Below are 18,840 nucleotides of genomic sequence, written 5' to 3'. Positions count from 1 at the left end.
TGATGAGCTAAATCTCGTCCAAATAGCATTATCAGCCTTAAAGGAGGATGACACTCGATGTTCAAAAGAATAGACAAATTTCTCCAAAATAATGAAACACCAAATATGAAAACCCTATTCAGGGTTATGAATCATTTATCGAATGATATCGCAATCGACTCTCAGAAGAAATGGTCAAAGCCGAAATGTGCGTACGCCTTATTCTTCGTTTTAGTTTTTCTCGTTTTAGAAAGTTGAAGGATGATTCGATGTCGTATTAATTAACGTTTGTTTTTCTCAAATCAGCCTGATTAAAGTCGGGCTCGCAGGATTTTATTTTAGTGCGTCAAGCTGGTTTCATTTTCACTTTAGCATATAGCGACCACATGTTCAGACAAGACACTCGCGATGATAGCTGCATTGCGTGTCGCACAGTAGGCCAGAAAATAAAGAAAAGTATCAAAATTTAATTTTTCGGACTCGAAAATCCTATTTCCACTAAGAGGAGGGTTTCACTTGAATGTGGCTGAGGAATATCCAAAAACTGAAAAAATTATCACTTTTGCTGTGAAAATTTATACTGGACCTTTTTTGAGGTCGACAGAAATACAATTCGGTATGGTAATCCTGAATTCAAATTGAATTTCATTAGACCGAAATACTATAGGAAAGACTACACTGGTCTAGGATCCTTTCAATTTTTTGTTTAGAGCATTTGCTACAAAAAAAATGTTTTAAGGGATTTTGTTGTGGTTAGGATAGTAATGCATTTTAATGCGGCAATTCCCACATCAGCATTAGTTTTACTGCACCAAGGTAGGATAGAAAACCGTGCTGAGTATCATTATCATGTTTATTTTTTCTGTTAGATCATTTGAACTAAAAAAATACTACAGGTTTATTTTGAGCCCTTGTTTAAAAACTATGAGAGTATGAAAATCACGGTCGGCGCGGCTGCCAAATTTATACCGAGTCACGCACTACTCCCCAATGGGCACAAAGTTTTGCGACGTCTTTACGACATCGTTACGACATATTTACGACAACTTTACGATATCCAATGTCAATGTCGTTAAGGTGTCTTTACGATGTCGTAAATAAGTCGTATGATCTGACGATATCTTTACGATATCGCAAAGACACCGAAACGATGTGGACATAGGAAGTTCGTTAAGTTGCCTTAAAAATGTCGTAACGCTGTCATAAAGACGTCGCCAAACTTTGTTCCCACTGAGTGTTTTTAGCTGGCGTCACTGGCCCAGTGGTAAAGGGCATATTTAACGATCACGCTGTCGCTAGTTCAAATATTTTATTTAAAAAATGTTTTTTTATTTATTATTTATCTATTTTTCGCATTGTAAATATATCAAATAATAATTTTTAATGCCCCCCGGCGAACAATTTTTTTCCCTCCAAAATAGTAAAATTGTTGGGAAATAACTATCATGCACTCAGAAAAATGTTTGTTTGAATCAAACAAAAAAGTTTATTTGAATTCATATAATTGAACCAAGCAAATTTTTTGCTGCAATTAAAAAAAGGTTTATTAAATTTTAAGAAATGAAAACTATTTGCCTTATTGATTGAAAAAAAATTTTCTTTATTACAATTTGTTTGATTTAAATAAAAAAATGAGTTTTATTAAACAATGCATTTGTTTGAATTCTGTTTATTCGAATTCTTAAAAATATTTATTTGATTCAAAAAAAAATACAGTACAAAACAGTACTACAAAGTGCCGCTAGTGGTGCTCAAGCGCTGCCGGCGGTTCCCAAGGGACTAACCTAGAATCTAAATTATTTGATCATGTGATTTATTTGATGGCATTCATATCTTTCAGTGTTGTAAAGATTCTAATTTACTACAAAATCATAAACTAATTGAAAAATGGATGCAATATATCTAGTTTCACAACTACTTAAAGTTTAGGGTTTTTACCTTGGATATAATTGAAGGTTTCGGATGTAAGTCTTTTTCAATACTAACCTCCTTCCTTTTTAAAGATGATTTATGATATCAATAATGTTCTTTTCTATTATAATTATCACTGTATACTTAAAAGTAGAAATATATTATCGATATATATTATTTTTATAAAGAATGCTCAATTCTGAAGTTAAGTGTAAAAAAAAGATTTACTTCACTTGAACAAAATTTTTAATTAGTTTAAAAAATATATGTTCAATATGAACGAGAACTTTACTTATTTGAAACAAGAAATTTATATAAAGAAACCAAATATTTATTTGAACGAAACAAATAAAGACAACAAAAATGTATTTAAATGAAACAAAGTTGTTTTATTCAAACAAACATTTTTCTCAGTGTCCAGGCACTTTTCGATTCATGTATTTGCATAATCGTAATTTATCGCCCTTGTTGTCAAATATTTTATGTTTCAAATGTTTTAACGACGATTGTCACGAAAAATATATTAAGAACAATAAATAAATTTTTAAACGTACTTATATCATTTAAAGTTTGATAAATGTTTTTAAAAATTATTTCGCAAATTTTTCAGGTGTTTTGTGTTAGACATTTTTTCTCAAGAAATTAAAATTTTAAGAGCTCGCATCTCAGTAATTTTTCAAAACTTTCCCTTTTTTAAATAGAAGTATAAGAAGATATGATAACTTTAATGTACATTTTAAAAAGAATTTAATTATAGTCAAAACTTGCAGATATAAACAATGTTTTATGCGAATGAAAGTTAAATAGTAAATTAATAAATTTCAGTTAATTTAAAAAAAAACATTTGTAAAATTTTTATTTAGCATCGTTTCAAGCTAAACAATATAATATACGCAATTTATTTCCATCGTATTTATTTTCAGTTTTCACTTAAATATTTACTCTTATTAGTTATTCAATAATTACATGCATAAGATGAATAATATTCTTTTTAAAATTAATTCTTACATAATTATTATTCTTTTTGATTTCCGCCTATTTATTTATGTTAATATTTAGTTTAATAACAATAAATAATACTACCATTATTATTATATTTTATTGATGAAAAACTGCGCTGTTTATTACGTTTAATTACTCCATTTGTTTATAGAGACTAGAACTTTAAAGATACATTGTTTCAAAATTCAATTAGTTAGCAATGCTTTTGAAATTTTTTTGGACATTTTCTTCAGATATTCAGTGTTTGTATATATTTTTAATATTATAATTTTTTTACTGCAAAATGAGAGGAGTAAAAAATCCCGAAAAACAAAATTTCTGCATTATGAAATTCCTGAATTATAGAAATTAAAAAATGGTTGTGTTTTAAAAATAAATGTTATTTATTTATTTAAAACTCAATGATAAAATATCTGTACCAATATTTAAACCACATGCAAATTGTTCATTTGAAAATTCATTCTTTTCAATTATTGTTATTTACACTTTTTAAAATTATTTTATATAGTTTTGAACATTGAAAAAAATTTCTCCGATAAAAGTAATTGTTTATTCCATTTAAAAAATATAATATTCAACAAAACAATCTTTTTGTTTCTTTATATTTTGAAATTTTGTGATTCGGCCATTTTATAATTCTGTAATTTTCTGTCGGGAATTTTGTGCTTCTGGAATTTTCCAATGCAGTAATCACGTCGACTAAAATGTTTTACATTTTTTTTAATATATTTTTTTATATTAATTTAAGGGCATGTGACACATCCAAATACCTATATTACCGACCTCATTTTATCAGTTCACTGAATAATCTTTTGAACCTAAGAACTTTTTTTGTAAATAAAATATTTAGCTGAAACTTTGCAAAATGTATTAGAGTGCAATAAAGTACGTTTAGGTACTGCATTTTGGTAGGAACTTCACTGAAAATTATTTCATCTTTATTCTGAACTTCGAAATTTTTTGAACGTTCGAACTTTTTTTATACATAAAATATCGGTCTCAAACTTTGAAAAATGCAAGAGCCGAAAGAAAACTAGTTTTAAGTACAAAGCTTAATAATAAAAGATGTAAAAAAAATTTCAACTATCAATTCCATCGGCATCACCCGATAACGTTGTACGCGAAAATACGAACCCTGGCAGCCACTAGACGAGGCTCTAGAGGGCTCGTATTTTCGTGTACAACGTTACCGGCTGATGCCGATGGAATTGATAGTTGAAATATTTTTTTTTACATCTTCTATTATTAAACTTTGTACTTAAATGTAGTTTCCTTTCAGCTCTTGCATTTTTCAAAGTTTGAGATCGATATTTTATTTATAAAAAAAGTTCGAACATTCAAAAAATGTCGAGGTTCAGAAAACAGATGAAATAATTTTCAGTGAAGTTCCTATTAAAATGCAGTACCTAAACGTGCTTTATTGCACTTTAATACATTTTCCAAAGTTTTAGTTCAATATTTTATTTACAAAAAAAGCTCTTAGGTTCAAAAAATTATTCAGTGAACTGATAAAGTGAGGTCGGTAACGTAGGTATTTGGCTGTGTCAAATGCCCTTAACCCATTTCTTTACGCTCATAAATCACAAAAAATATTTAATAGATTGGAGAAGTTCTATACTTTTGTCTTAATTTTACTATGCCTTACAGATAGTAACGAATTTGTTTTAAACATTTGAATTTTTGTTTCCTACAACAAGATTTTTCTTCACATTGAAATATTTTACCATACAAAGAAATACATATCTTAATCTGATAATAGAATATACAGATGACTCAACATTTATTGTTCTTCGTTTCAATCACAGATGCTGTAGATCTGATAGTTTATGATTTTGACCTATTCAAAAGCGCCATTCATTGTAACTACAGTCGATTTTATCAAATCGTAAGTATCTTTGTTTCGCGGAAATAATTTTCTCTAGAAGTTAAAAAGATACTTTGTTAATTCAAAAGTATGTTTAACACATCAAATACACAATTTTCTTGAAATAAATGTGTATTTATTTTCCTTAACTTTATATTATTGAGCTTCATATGTGACGCGCGCCGAAGAAAGGGGGCTTACTCTGAAAAGTGACATTTTTCAGGACGAGTAGTCATAATACCCGTTAGACTGGACTTCTTGGAGAGAGGGAAAACTCATGAAATCTTTCCTCCCCACTTACGACTGCATTCTTACGGAAAGAGAAAGGTCATAGGCGCGGCTCATGGACGGAGTATAGACGAGACGTGTAGATGGGGTGGTGAGTGGTGGGAGGTGTGTTACGGAATCTCGAGCTCTCGAGCCAAAGCCTAACTGCTCGGGTATACTAACAACTCAATTATTAGCAATAATAACGCTCGGATTTTTTTCTCTATGGTTTCATTAAAAAGAGCAGCTCAAGCGCATCGAGGGTAGACTGTGAGATTCAGGAATGTAATTTTTCAAAATATAAACAAAATTTTCTTTATCGGTCATAAACTTTCATGTATCGGGCGTAAAGTTTGATGTAGCGGGCGTAAAGTTACATGTAGTGGGGGCAAAGTTACATGTAGCGGGCGTAAAGTTTCATGTCAGCCCGGCGGCGAAGAGTGCATGTGCGAAGATCGCATGGGGTGTAAGCAGCCATATTATGCCTGCTTCACGTGCATGCAATAGCGCGTTTACAAGAAGGGTCAGCCAAAAAAGTGCTTTATTACCATCTCTGTTACTCTAGCGGCATTAGCCCTAATACCGTTCGGCTAAACTCTTAGGAAAATATAGTCAATTGTCCAAAAGGGATCGTCCATATATTACGTAACACTTTTTTCTTTTGTTTATATCGTTGTGTCTTTCTCAACTTCACATCAATTTCATGCTCGTCTTTATTCAAACAAAAGAAAAACGCGTTACGTAATTTATGGACGATCCCAAATGCGAAGTGCCAAAGATTCTGGAACTTCATATTCTCGACAATTTCTTCTGTCGCACACTAGAGGCCTGATATGGTTCTCCTTGATTTCGAAAAACAAAAGGAAATTACGATGGTTATTCCGGAAATAATCTTTTGAGATAGTTTACAATAACTTTGACAACGCAATTCTGATTTGATTTTAGATTTCTTTTTAAGAAACAATTAAAGTAAAGTTTGAAAACTTATGTTAACGCAAATAGCGAACAAATTTTTATTCTTTAGCTTTTCTTCGATCTTTTAATAAAAAATAGGGGAAATCAGGGGTGCTTGTAAGAGAATTTTACTTACCAATTAAGTTAAAGATAAGGACAAATGTTACCACCAGAGTAGCAATGGTGTTCCTCATCATTCGTAAGCAGAGAAGCCAATTTCTTGAAGAATTTCCAGAAGATTCTAACTGATGAGTAATTAAATGAACGCCACGTTTGCCGGTTTTTATACACTAGCTTCAAAGTCTAAGGTTTTTTTCATCAAAATGATCTATTTAGACATGAGTAAATATTACGTGATCGCTGAGTAATTATAGAAAATGTTTACCAATGAAATGAAAATTTCTGCGGAGCTAAAACTAAGAGTTTCATCATGTGCTTTAGTTTGCAATTATAATTATTTTTTGTCTAAATAAGTACTTTGCTTTCTTACATTACAACCAAAAATAATTATATTTTTCATTTGGACCTGTAAAAAACCTTTTTTTTTATATCAAAAGAGTTACAAATCGCAGAATTTTTTTTATGAACTGCTTTCCAATAGAACAACACTTTGCCGAAGTTAGAGTCTATTCGAAGAACTTTTGGTTTTTTAGGTGGAGTCACTCCAGAAATAATCTTTCGCGAGCTTCAAACAAATTTCAATTTAGCTGTCGCAATTCGAGTGCATTTCAGTTGCAAGTATGCTAATAATTGTTATCGATTTTTTAAGATACATGTACTAGGATGTACTTCATTACTCGGGGAAGTTGTTTGGTAAAGACTATTGATTTTTTACACTAATTTGTGTATAAATTATTCTATCATTCGAATCACATCATTATAAAAATTTGTAATTAATCTGAGTAGGTTTAACCGTTTGAAGTGGTTAAGAAAAAGTTTGAAAATTTATTAAAGTTGTCTTTCTATATTCTGAAGTACGGCTCTAAACCGTTTACCAAGGCATATAATACAAGGCTTTCGAGTAATTTTTTATCCCTCTCGGGATGTAATTTCCAGAATTTTGTGTAATAAAGCAAGTTTTGGGAAAGGATTTTTTCTACTAACCCTGCAAAATGTATGCAGAAGTATATTTTTGCACATAGATGAACTTTTGAAGTGAAGCGTGAATTTTAAAAACAATCAATAGAAATGTAACAAAACCAATGTATCAACCAAGGTTTAGTTCATGATAAATGCATTAAAATATCGTAATAGCAGGAAATGATAGATTTTTTTCTCCAGAAATGTGACATAATCGATAAAAAGTTTTTATCAAGTATAGTGGTTCTGTAAAAAAAAAATTTTGGTATGACTAAATATATTTTTTTAAAATCATACTACTAAAAATTGTTTTATCTCACGATAAAAGGCTAAAGTGAATTTGTGTAAATGAACGAGACATGCGTTAAAAAACGAACGCCGCTGTAAAAAACACACTGCGTGTTTTTCACTGCCACGTGAGTGAAAAAACTTTGTGATTGAACATTGACAAGATTGGTGTACAAGGGTGGGGTGAAAGGTTTCCGGCCTGATAAGGAAAAACAACTTTTTTCGTATGTTTTTTTTATTTGATTTTTCAACATTATCTCACTTAAGACTAATAGGTTTCTCATCACGGTGCTATAATACAGTTAGGCCATTTCTGTAGACCGATTCGTCAAGTCCCTCAAAATAATAATTTATAGCATCGATGTATTTATCGTTGATCTGAAATTGTTTACCTCCGAGCCATTTTTTAAGGGTAGGGAACAGATGGTGGTCGCTGGTGGCCAAATCTGGTGAATATGATGGATGGGGGAACAATTTCAATTTCAATTCGTTGATTTTAGCGATCGGAATAACCGACCTATGAAAAGGTGCATTGTGATCGACTGTTGGCAAACGCGGCACCCACCTATCACAGTGCTTCTTCATGCCCAAATGTTCATGTAAAATATTTCGTACACGCTCACTTGACATCCTAGTAGCCATAGCTATCTCACTTACCATTAATCTGCAGTCCTCTATCACCATTTTATGAATTTTTTTATCATTTCGGGAGTTGCGACCTCAACGGGGCCTCCTAAACTTAATTCGTCAGAAGTGATCGTGCGACCTTTCTTAAATTCAGAAATCTTCTGTTTAACCGTCGAAGATGTTGGAGAAGATTCACCTCTAGATTATCTCTAGATCAGGCCGGAAACTTTTCACCATGCCCTCGTAATTTCGCTCTCTATCAAGCACGTCTAATGGTTTCTATTGCTGCAATTTTAGACGTCGACTGTCAAAGTACCGCGATATCGTCTTCATTACAATGTTCATTGCAGTTTGATTATAGGACAATGGTAATTAGTATTAAGGTCTCGTTAATTTACTACTTTATTCGCAGTCAAGTTCTTGAAGTCCGAAGGGTTAAATTACGGTCAAATCGACGTTCCCAAATGACAGGGTGCCATCTCGGAGGGCGGAACATGGAAGCTTAAGAATCCCATATAAATAGTATTGGGAACACCAACGCCCTCTGAAGTAAGGAACCTTTTTATTTGGTTCTGCCGAGATGGAACCTTATCATTTGGACACGCCGAAATGTGTTTTTCAACACAACTTTTTTTACACTTTAGTTTGAAGAATTTCTTTAGAAATTAAAAAATTCATTTGTCTAACAAATACTTCCTAATAAGCTTGGTGGCACGAACTCGCTATTAAACTAAAAGCCTAGAATATTTCTTATTATTATTATTATTGATATATTGTAGTTTTTCATGTGTTTAATTCTCCAAATTCTTAACTCGATATCATAATTTGTGCTGAGTTGAGTACTGGACTACTGCGAGTTTTGGAACAGATCTAATAATTTTTTTTTACAATAAGTGTAAGGCTATAAATAAATCTTCAAATATTATTTTATTACTTTCGACATACATTTTTTTTCAATTTCCTTGAGTGAAATTATTACCCAATCAAACGGTTGAAGGGCAAAATTGCGATTTCCTTTTTAGATAGTCGAGTAATGTAGTCTTCGTATAAGTGTACTTGAACTGGATTGTGCCCATGTAATACTGTTTGATATAAATATAACAAAACCCCAAAAGAATTCAATTTTCCAACGATGAATTTATTTGGCGATACTAATACCCTGGCAGGTAGGCTTATTTTAAAAATTCGACTACCTTTGTCTCCATATCCTACACGACAAAGGTGACGCGTATCCGCAATTTTTATCTGATAGCCCAAAGGAATAGGATATCGGTCAACAGGAGCTAAAGAAGGAGGAGGAGGAGGAGGAGGAGAATGAGGTGGAGGAGGAGGAATTCCTTGCCCAAAACCTCGGCCATCGCCATAAAAGATTCCGGAAGTTAATACTGCAACAAAAAATATAGAAATTATTTTATTATAATATTCACAATTTACTTTTTATAAATAGGAATATGTTCAATCTATAATGATATTATGTTATATTTACCAATAGATATAGAAAAAGCCGCTAGCGTAAAACACATTATTCCATCAAAGATCCTCATTATTTTAAAAGTGGAGGAAACTAATTAATTAGATTTTTTCGGTGTAACTGATAAATGTTTGTGTTCAAACTGGTTTGATATAAACCAATATTTTGTGCGTAGAAACTGTACAAAATAATGACCTATAATTACTCACTGTGTGTATAGGAACGATCCATAACAAGCTTTTATTTGGCAAAACGTAATCAGAAAAAATAAAATGAAATTTAAGCGAGGTAAGATAAAAACGGTGCTCAACTGTTTCGTTTGATATGGGGCAGTCGGCCCTAGTTATGTTACGGAATTGCTTGGGGCTAAAATATATTGTTTTCCTGGGCAAAATATTAGGCACGCAAATTTTTGTTTTTGGTCAACACTTTTTTTCACAAATTTAGGGCTACATAAATATTCAGGCGAATCATGTAAAAGTTCACGATCCTTTCAATAAAAAAGTTGTATCTTAAGAACCAATATTAAGTCATCGTCTTTTCTTTGCAGAAGCTTTTAGGACGAACTAAACTCTTTTAAAATCCACAAAGAAAATTTCAATAAGCTTATAATTACCAAAATAATGCACATTTTTCGAAAAACTGCAACTTAATTTTCTTAAAAAGGCTACCTTCGATTTATTTATTTTTTCTTAGATTTATTGCAATATGATGGAGACATCCTGTGAGTTTCTTCCTCGCTAAAATAGTCCTTTTTTAAAAAACATATGAAGCAAAAAAATCGTGTTGAATAATTACATTCGAGTAAGCGGAAAAAATGTCCTGACTGCGAAACTATTCACATGAAAGTGATATACAGCAATTCTAGTGACGCATTTGTACAGCTTCATGAGTTATTTGCTTTTTTGTTAGGACCTTTTTTCTTAGGAAAAAGAATAATTTCAAGTGGCAGTGTTTGTCAAAATTGTTACTGCCGAATTTTGGTAAGTTTCGCGTGCGTTCAAATCAGGCAATTACGCCATGTCTAAATCCATCAAGTATCAAAGAAAGGTCCCAAGAAAACTATGTTTGCAAAAAAGGGAAAAGATAATACACGCATTTAAGGAATCGACGACTAGTAAGTTTTTAAAAGTTTATAATAAATTATTTCAAAAAAAAGCTCTCCTTGCGACGAATAGGTATCCAATTTTCAAAAAGCTTTGAAAATCTGTAAAAATGTACACGAAAAGATCCGTCTGCTAACGAAACTGGCAGGATATCATCACCATATTACGATAAATCTACAAAAAAGTCCATAAAAAATCGATTGTAGCTTTTATGAGTAAATTGACTGTTTCGTTCTCCCTAAACGCTTCCGCAAGGAAAAGAAAATTACGACAATTGGTTCACAAGATGCAATATTTTTTTGTTGTTGAAAAAATCGTGAATTTTTACAAATTTCACCTGAATATTCATGTAGCTCTAAGTTTGCAAGAAAAATTTTTGGATCAAAAAGAAAAATATCTGTAACACATTTTGCCTTGAAAAACAATATATTTCAGTCCCAAACAATTCTGTGACATCACCAGGTTCAGAATGCCCGATTTCAAATGAAATCGGCTCGCTATGCCTATTCAACCTAATTTTACAGAAGCCAAAACCATTTTTAAAGGCATAATCTACAAACGATTGGGTAAATGTTTTTTGCATATGTGGATAAATTAGTTTATCAACTATTATGTTAATTGTTTCACAGTTATGGTGTGATAAAAAAGATTCAAAATAGCTTGGAAATGTAAATAAATGAATTTACTGTGGAAATCGTCCCTGACTCAACCCTGGCAATCAGTTATTCCCAAAAAACACCCCCGATGCCTTTAAGAGACCCCCCCCCCATTTTCAAATGAAAAAAACACACCAGACAGCTTGCAAAGACTAAAAAATCAGTCAAATTAGAAATAATGAAATCTGTCACCACAATAAAACTCTAAACTGCATCTGAAATCCTACAATAATGATAAAAAAAGGCAAAAACCGCATATTTCACATTAAATTAACTCTATCTTAACTACCGCCAACGAAAACAATCGAAAATTTTAGATTGAAAATAACCCCACTGGTCACCTTCGAACGATACCAGACATCCCTTACCCAAACATAATAACCAGCAAACCCAAAGGCATCCTTTTCACATTAAACCTGCAGTTCTCTGCATTGGTGAATGTGATTCTCGTTTGTTGCTTTTCGCTAAATCTACTGCGCTGTAAAATTCTCTCTGCACGTTGGGTAATTTACACGTGAAAAGTCACACAATCAGACACAGACACCCACATATAAATTTTAGTAGTTGAATCATCTAACCTCTCTCCAAGGAGTGTCTACTTTCTCGGGCTAAGGTAGATTCTTGAAAAAAAAAAACAAAAAAAAGGGAGATCACTAAAGAGGCCTTATGGGTCAACAAGAAACTATTGACCTACCATATGGATCCCTTCCTCTTCTTTATTCTTCTCCTTTCATCAGATTAAACCCATATTTTGTCAAGAATGTGATGTTTGATTGTCAGAAGCTTTGACTTGTTAAGTGTATGGTGCTTGATCCTTAATTCGTAGGCGTACTGTCGGGCCTTTTTCGTGAACGGCTTGATTAGGTATTTTGTGTGTGGTCAGTCACATTTTCAACACGAGACGCATTTTCTCTTGCCCAGCAGATCTTCTTGTTCCCTTTATTTAATCGTATTTCGGTATTTTCACCTATCGTCGGTTTCAGTTTTTGATTTGAATTTGCCAAAACTCTTGCCGCACCCTAGTTAGTACCCAGTGAGCCCAAAATTTTGCAACGTCTTTACGACAGAGTTAAGACATCTTTACAACAACCTTACGACATCCTATGTCAATGTCGCTAAGGCGACTTGACGATATCGTAAATATGTCGTATGACCTGATGATGTCTTTACGATATCGTAAGGACACTGTGACGATATGGACACACGATGTCGTAAAGTTGTCGTGAAGATGTCGTGACGATGTCGTCAAGACGTCGCCCAATTTTGTGCCCACTGGGTAGGAACCTGGATGTTATTGTTCTTTCTTGTCCTGAAATCGCGATCATCTCTCAGAAGGTGCCTGCTTTCTGCGGTTGAACTTAGTGTTGTTTTTTCCTGGTTTGCGGCTTGTTCATGCATCTGTTAGGGAAGATCTCCACGTTCATATTACTATATTATTCGTATTATTATATTAATATAATCAAAGTCCAAGGTTTTCTCATAAAAACCATCGATTCGAACTGGAATATATATTACGTTATCGCGGAGTAATCATAGAAAATGTTTATCCGTGAAATGAAATTCGTCATGAGATTCGTCATGTGCGTTCATTTGGTATCATAATTACTCATTGATAAAAAAAAATTTCACCTTTTTGTAGAAAGAACAAAAACAGTTTGTTTTTTTATTTTGCATGACATTTTTTTAATGATCTGCTTTGCAATAGAACAATACTTTTCGCAAGTTTGATTCTGCTCGAAGAACTTAATTTTTACATTCTCATCCTAATGATAAGGTATTTGTTTTATGTAAAATTTAACTTTGTTAGTTTTCATCGAATCTCCACGTTTTGAGACCCACTGAGTCAGAAAAAACGAGTTTTACGAAGGTTTTTGTCTCTCTGTAGTCTGCAGTCTGTATTCTTTAGGCACGATAACTTTTGAAAAATTGATCAGATCGAATTCTACTTTGGTACATTTGTTAAGGCCTAAAAAGAAAGAACAAGTTGGTAAACCAGCTACTTTGGATCAAAATTCAAATGTGAGAGCGTTTTCAAAATGTTTTCAACCAATTTTTTTAAAGATTTCAAATGTCTACGAACGCTTAGCTGATTAGCGCCAGGCCTGGGCCAGACCAAACATTACAGACTATACGTTCTAGATAAGGTCAGACCTGGGCCAGACTAGCGCCAGACCTGTGCCAGATCAGATCTTACAAACTAGACAGTCTAGATATGTCCAGAAGTGTAATAAGACTGCCAGAAAATTTTGGCAGATGTACGGTTCCTCGCTGCAGACCGTTCACTGGGCAATATTTAAACTACAATTATTCAATCCCAAAAAATGGAAAAATAGTCGTATTTTCTGATTGAAATTTAATTTTTTGTTATTATTTGGAGAAGAAAACATTTCTGAAATTTAAACAAAAAATTAATAATTAATTGTATAAAAAATAACATGAAGATTTTAGCAGGAATTACTATTTCTCGAAATCATTGAATATTATGTTTATCTCAGAAAATACGATTTCAAAAGTATTTTTCAAAAAGAAAAATTATTCAAACAAATTATATTTTTTTAAACATTTAAAAAATGGTTTATCTATTCTTTGTATACACTATACATTCCTGTAATACACTTTTTAATTATTATAAAAAAATCGGATTCAGCGAATGAAGATTGTGTAAACAAATAGAAATTTATTTAACGTTAAGAGAAATGTATCAAAATTATGTAATTATTGAGCAAAACGTAGCACAGTATACCAATTTAGAAAAATTGGACATCTCTAGCTCCATATTTAGAAATTTGTATAATAGGCAATAAATAATGCTTTAAATGATTACATACTATTTATAGAAAAATATACTACTTCAAATAATGACAAACAATTATATTTCAATAAGAAAATATGATTATTTTTTACATTTTTGGAATTAAAAAATTGTTAAAATAATTTACATTTCTTTCTGCAATCGAAAATTGTTTCAAAAAAATTGATTTTTTCATTTTGAATGTTATTTTTTACGACTAAAGCGAAAACTACGTGTCCTATAAAAAATTATATCTCTTTATTGGATAAACAAGTTTTATCTTGTTTTTCTGTAGCTTGTGTCATTAGGTCAAACTTTTTTTATTATTTTGTTTTTAATGTTGTTTTTTACGACTAAAAAGAAAAACCACGCGTCCTATCGAAAAGTCATTCATTCTAAATTTGTAGGTCTTTCCACACGGACAAAATTTGGTTAGGAAACTTTACCGAACTTTTAAGTATGATTGGGATATATGGACCCAAAAAGAATGTTTGACATTATTGCAATAATTTGTGTCTTGGGAAATGTTAAAGAATAAATGTCAGTTTGGTGAACTTTAATAAAGCAGATCAATTTTTCCGAATGTACAATAAAAATTTTCAAAAGTAATCATTAATGCACGTGGTGTAATTATTGAAAACTATTCTCTCACATTTAGGAAAAATTGGATAATGTTTCATGCTTGTTAAGTAATGTTTAATAATTTGTAACGTCAAGCAAACTTTAAATTATACAATGACAATAATTTCCTCAAAATTGGTTACAGAATGATAAATTTCGGTTATTCTTTCTAGGTAAAGAAGTATTGTTTAATTAAAAGTTTGGTAAAGTTTTAAATGGATTCTAGAGAAAAATTAAATTGGATTATGTTATAATCTCCTGCATCTTTTATGAAAGTTTGTCCACTGTAAGCGAGCTTTTCATTTTTTATGTTAGACTTTATTCGACATTTTGGTAAACCGATAGTCACGCAGTATCTTTCATCGCCTCCACAATCTTTCAGGATCGTATGTAAGTACTGAGCACCTCGGAGATATTTACCATTTTTCTAAATGAGAAGTTCTGGACAAGAAGGCGACTGGTGCTCGAGAACGAGTAAATAAAAAAAAACTGACTTTTTTTAAATTGAAAAACCATGTTTTTTTCACATTCAACTCGCCGTAAGTAATTCGTTTATCAACTAATTAACAAATTTCTTTTTGAGTTTTATTCGTGACACTCTAGCGGAGGCTACAGTGTTTAAAAAGTGTCAAATGTTAATTTTAAATATTTTTTTTAATCCGAATGAAAAACCGCATTTTTAGACTTTCACATTTGAAAAGTGAGCGAGGAAGTTTTGAGCTACTACAGACTTGAAGCGAACGAATTTTTCGCCAATGTATTGGCCAACTTTTTGGAAAATCTCAATTCGATTTGATTTTTAGTTCCATATTTACAGCGAGTTTAGTAAGAGCTCGCGACGCGACACCACAAGATTTTTCCGGGGACGCCGCCTAAAGCCTGGAACATCGTCCTTACCCATCCTTTGTTTTGTCCACTCGCTCGCACTATTCAGCGTTCCGGCGGCGTCCCCTGAAAAATCCTGTGGTGTCGCGTCGCGAGCTCGTAATAAACTCGCTGTAATTATGGAACTAAAAATCAAATCAATTTGAGATTTTCAAAAAGTTGGTCAATACATTGGCGGAAAATTCATTTGCTTGAAGTTTGTCGTAGCTCAAACTTCCTCGCTCACTTTTTTAATTTGAAAGTCTAAAAACGTGGTTTTTTATTTATTTACTGGAAAATTTGCAGCCCGAAAGAAAAACTGCAAATGGAGACTCAGGTTCATTTTTCAATAGCCATCTAACTATATTTTTTGTTTTTTCAAATTTTGAATTTCACTTCTGATACCTGACGTCACAGACTGGACAATACTTTTACTCGTTCACGAGTGCCTGTCGCCTTCTTGTCCAGAACTCCTCAAATCAGGAAAAGATATTGAATTTTCAAATAACTTAAAGTCCTCATTGTCGTTTTGTATTTATTAATTAATATTAGTTTGTAAAATTGCAAAATAAAATAAGACTTTATTAAAGTAGGAAAGAATCTTGAATCTGGTTTGCGAACAAGTTCTTCCTTTTTAGGCCTCAAAGAATTGTGTTGAAGCAGAATCCAATTTGATCAGTTTTTCGAAAGTTATCGTGCCTACAGAATACAGAATACAGACTAAACACTGCAGACTACGAACCACAGGCAGACAAACAGATGTACAAATTTTCTTCGAAGCATTTTACAATAGGATGCGTATTTTTGGTTTAAATCGTGAAAACTGATATAGAAAATAAAGAAATACATTGATGAAAAACGAGCTAAGTTGTAATAAAACGTTGAATAACAAAATTGTTCTTTTTTATATGATACGCACTTTTTAACAATTTTAAAAACAAGATAATGAAAATACGTATGCTCCAATACTAATGATTATCATTATGAATTGTAACAATATAAATTAATTAACAGGATAAATTTTTCATGGCAGCTGAGAATAAAAATTAGAGAATTCGCAATCACGAAATTACAATTGTCGATTCTTTGACCTTTGATTTTTAAAGAACTGTGTACAAATTTAAGGGAAATACAAAGGTCGAGCGCGAAGCACAAAATAAATTTATTGTGGAGCTCGAAAAGCGAGAAGCAATAGTCGCGCGGAGACTTTTCTGCATAGTGCTTTTGTGATTATATATAATAAATAAATAATTATGATGTTATCATTTGTCCGAATTGTACAATTGATTGTTTTTTGATGATTTGTATCTCAGGGTTCAGGATTTTCATATCTTTTATAATGATTATTTAGGAGGGGCATATATGTACATAAGAAGTGAAACAAATACATATTGATTCACAAATGAGATTTTTATTTAATTGTTTTAGATCTGCATTCATTTGTTGCTTGAATTATTTTAAGTGAAATTATTACTCAATCAAGCGGTTAAAAGGTAAAATAGCAATTTCTTCTCTGGAAAGTCGAGTAATGTTGCCGCTGTACAAGTACACTTTAACCGGTTTGCGGGCATGCAGTACTGTTTGATATAAGTATAACAAAACACCATAAGAATTTAATTTTCCAACAATGAATTTATTCGGTGATAGTAGTACCCTAGCGGGTAGGTCTATCTTGTAAATGGGACTTGCTATGTCTCCGTACCCTACACGGAGTAGGTCACGAGTTTTCACATCTTCAATCTGATAATTAGGAGGAATAGGAAATTTTTTTAAAACTGCATAACGAGGAGGCGATGGAGATGAAGAAGGATTTCGGCTAGCTCTAGATGATTCGCGACCGGGCGTGTAACGTCTGCCACTATTAAGAATAATCCTGCTCTGTGCACACAATTCTGCAAAAAAATGCACATGGAATAATTGTAATTATTACAAGTATTTTGTATAAATATTGGGTTTTTCAAATTTAAGATATTACTTCTACAAAGAAGAAACTTATATTTCATAAAATAGGGTCATCTTGTACATTTTGCCTTTGACTATGCGCTGTGTATAATCATAGGGAATAGTCTCATACAAGGCAATCTCAACACATAGACTCATATTGTATGGAATTGTCGAAATATATCCTTTTGAATCGGACTCAAGCATAGAAAGTCATTGACGGGACAGAGTACAAAATTCTATCTCAGGCGAGCGGGTTGACTCTGTATTTCGGGAGGGGTGATTTTATTACCAAAATGTCGAGGAACGCCAAGGATGTCTCTGCATTAGCTTGGATACGCTTGGCCAGACCTCGCAGGTTTGTGATCCATCCAGTTAATGTTTTGTCCATGATTCGAGGGGTCTACGACAAAAACACTAGACGCATCCTCAGGTTGCAGATAGACGGTACCTGTGCCAAGAGTTTCTGTTAAATATAATAACAATAATTAATATATAGTCGCAAACAATTGTCCAGGGATAGTCCCAAAGGGAATAACCCCCAGACAAAGGCGTAACAACCGTGCCGAAAGCTGAATAGCACCTGGGTGAGGTCTTTTTAAATGTGATTCTGGGATACAGGATCGAACGTGTAGAGCATCCAACTATGGGTCAACGATGAAACAAAGAAACGCTCAGGTATAAGTTGATGAATCGATTCAAAGATGACATGCTGGACTACTGCGATACCACAGTGATCCCAGATCTGAAACGAGACGTGGTCCAATACTATGACACGTCTATGTCCGTGTGAATATGGTAGGAGACGATATAAATGCCTGGGTTGCGCGCGCAACCCATTTCTCCTCTTCTGAATTTGAAAACTCGAAGGTGCACGATTGCCGGTCGGAACACTTCGGCGGTTCTATTTATATCTCTATCTGCTTTGAAATAAAATGAAGAGATTGGGATTTTAATATTTTCAGATTTCGATGCTGGGCTGACGATTCTCATGATCTGAATACTTCACGCGCCTCTTTAATGCGTGTATTTTGAGGTTACGTTACTTCACGTGTAAAATATAAATTATATAAATATTAATACTATTATACATATATAATTAATTATACTATTATAATTATGTTATATTATAATAGTCTTATTTAAATCTTAATCCGCATTTGAAATAAATTAAAGAAATTGGTGATTTTGGAATTCATCTCGTTTGGATAGAAACTCAATTATTTGATTGAAAAATTAATTATTTTGTTAAAAATTTAACTATTTTGTAAAAAATGTCCTCTTTTCTATCAAAAATGCAACTACTTTGTTAAAAATTTATTTCTTTTATTTGAAGGTTCATCTCTTTCGTTGAAAATACATTTTTGAAACTGACAATTAATCTATACCATTGCTGGTTAAAAATCATGTATTTTATT

The sequence above is a fragment of the Belonocnema kinseyi genome, chromosome 1 (assembly GCF_010883055.1).
Source record: "Belonocnema kinseyi isolate 2016_QV_RU_SX_M_011 chromosome 1, B_treatae_v1, whole genome shotgun sequence".
Lineage (NCBI taxonomy): Eukaryota > Metazoa > Arthropoda > Insecta > Hymenoptera > Cynipidae > Belonocnema > Belonocnema kinseyi.
This window is presented reverse-complemented; position numbering follows the sequence as displayed.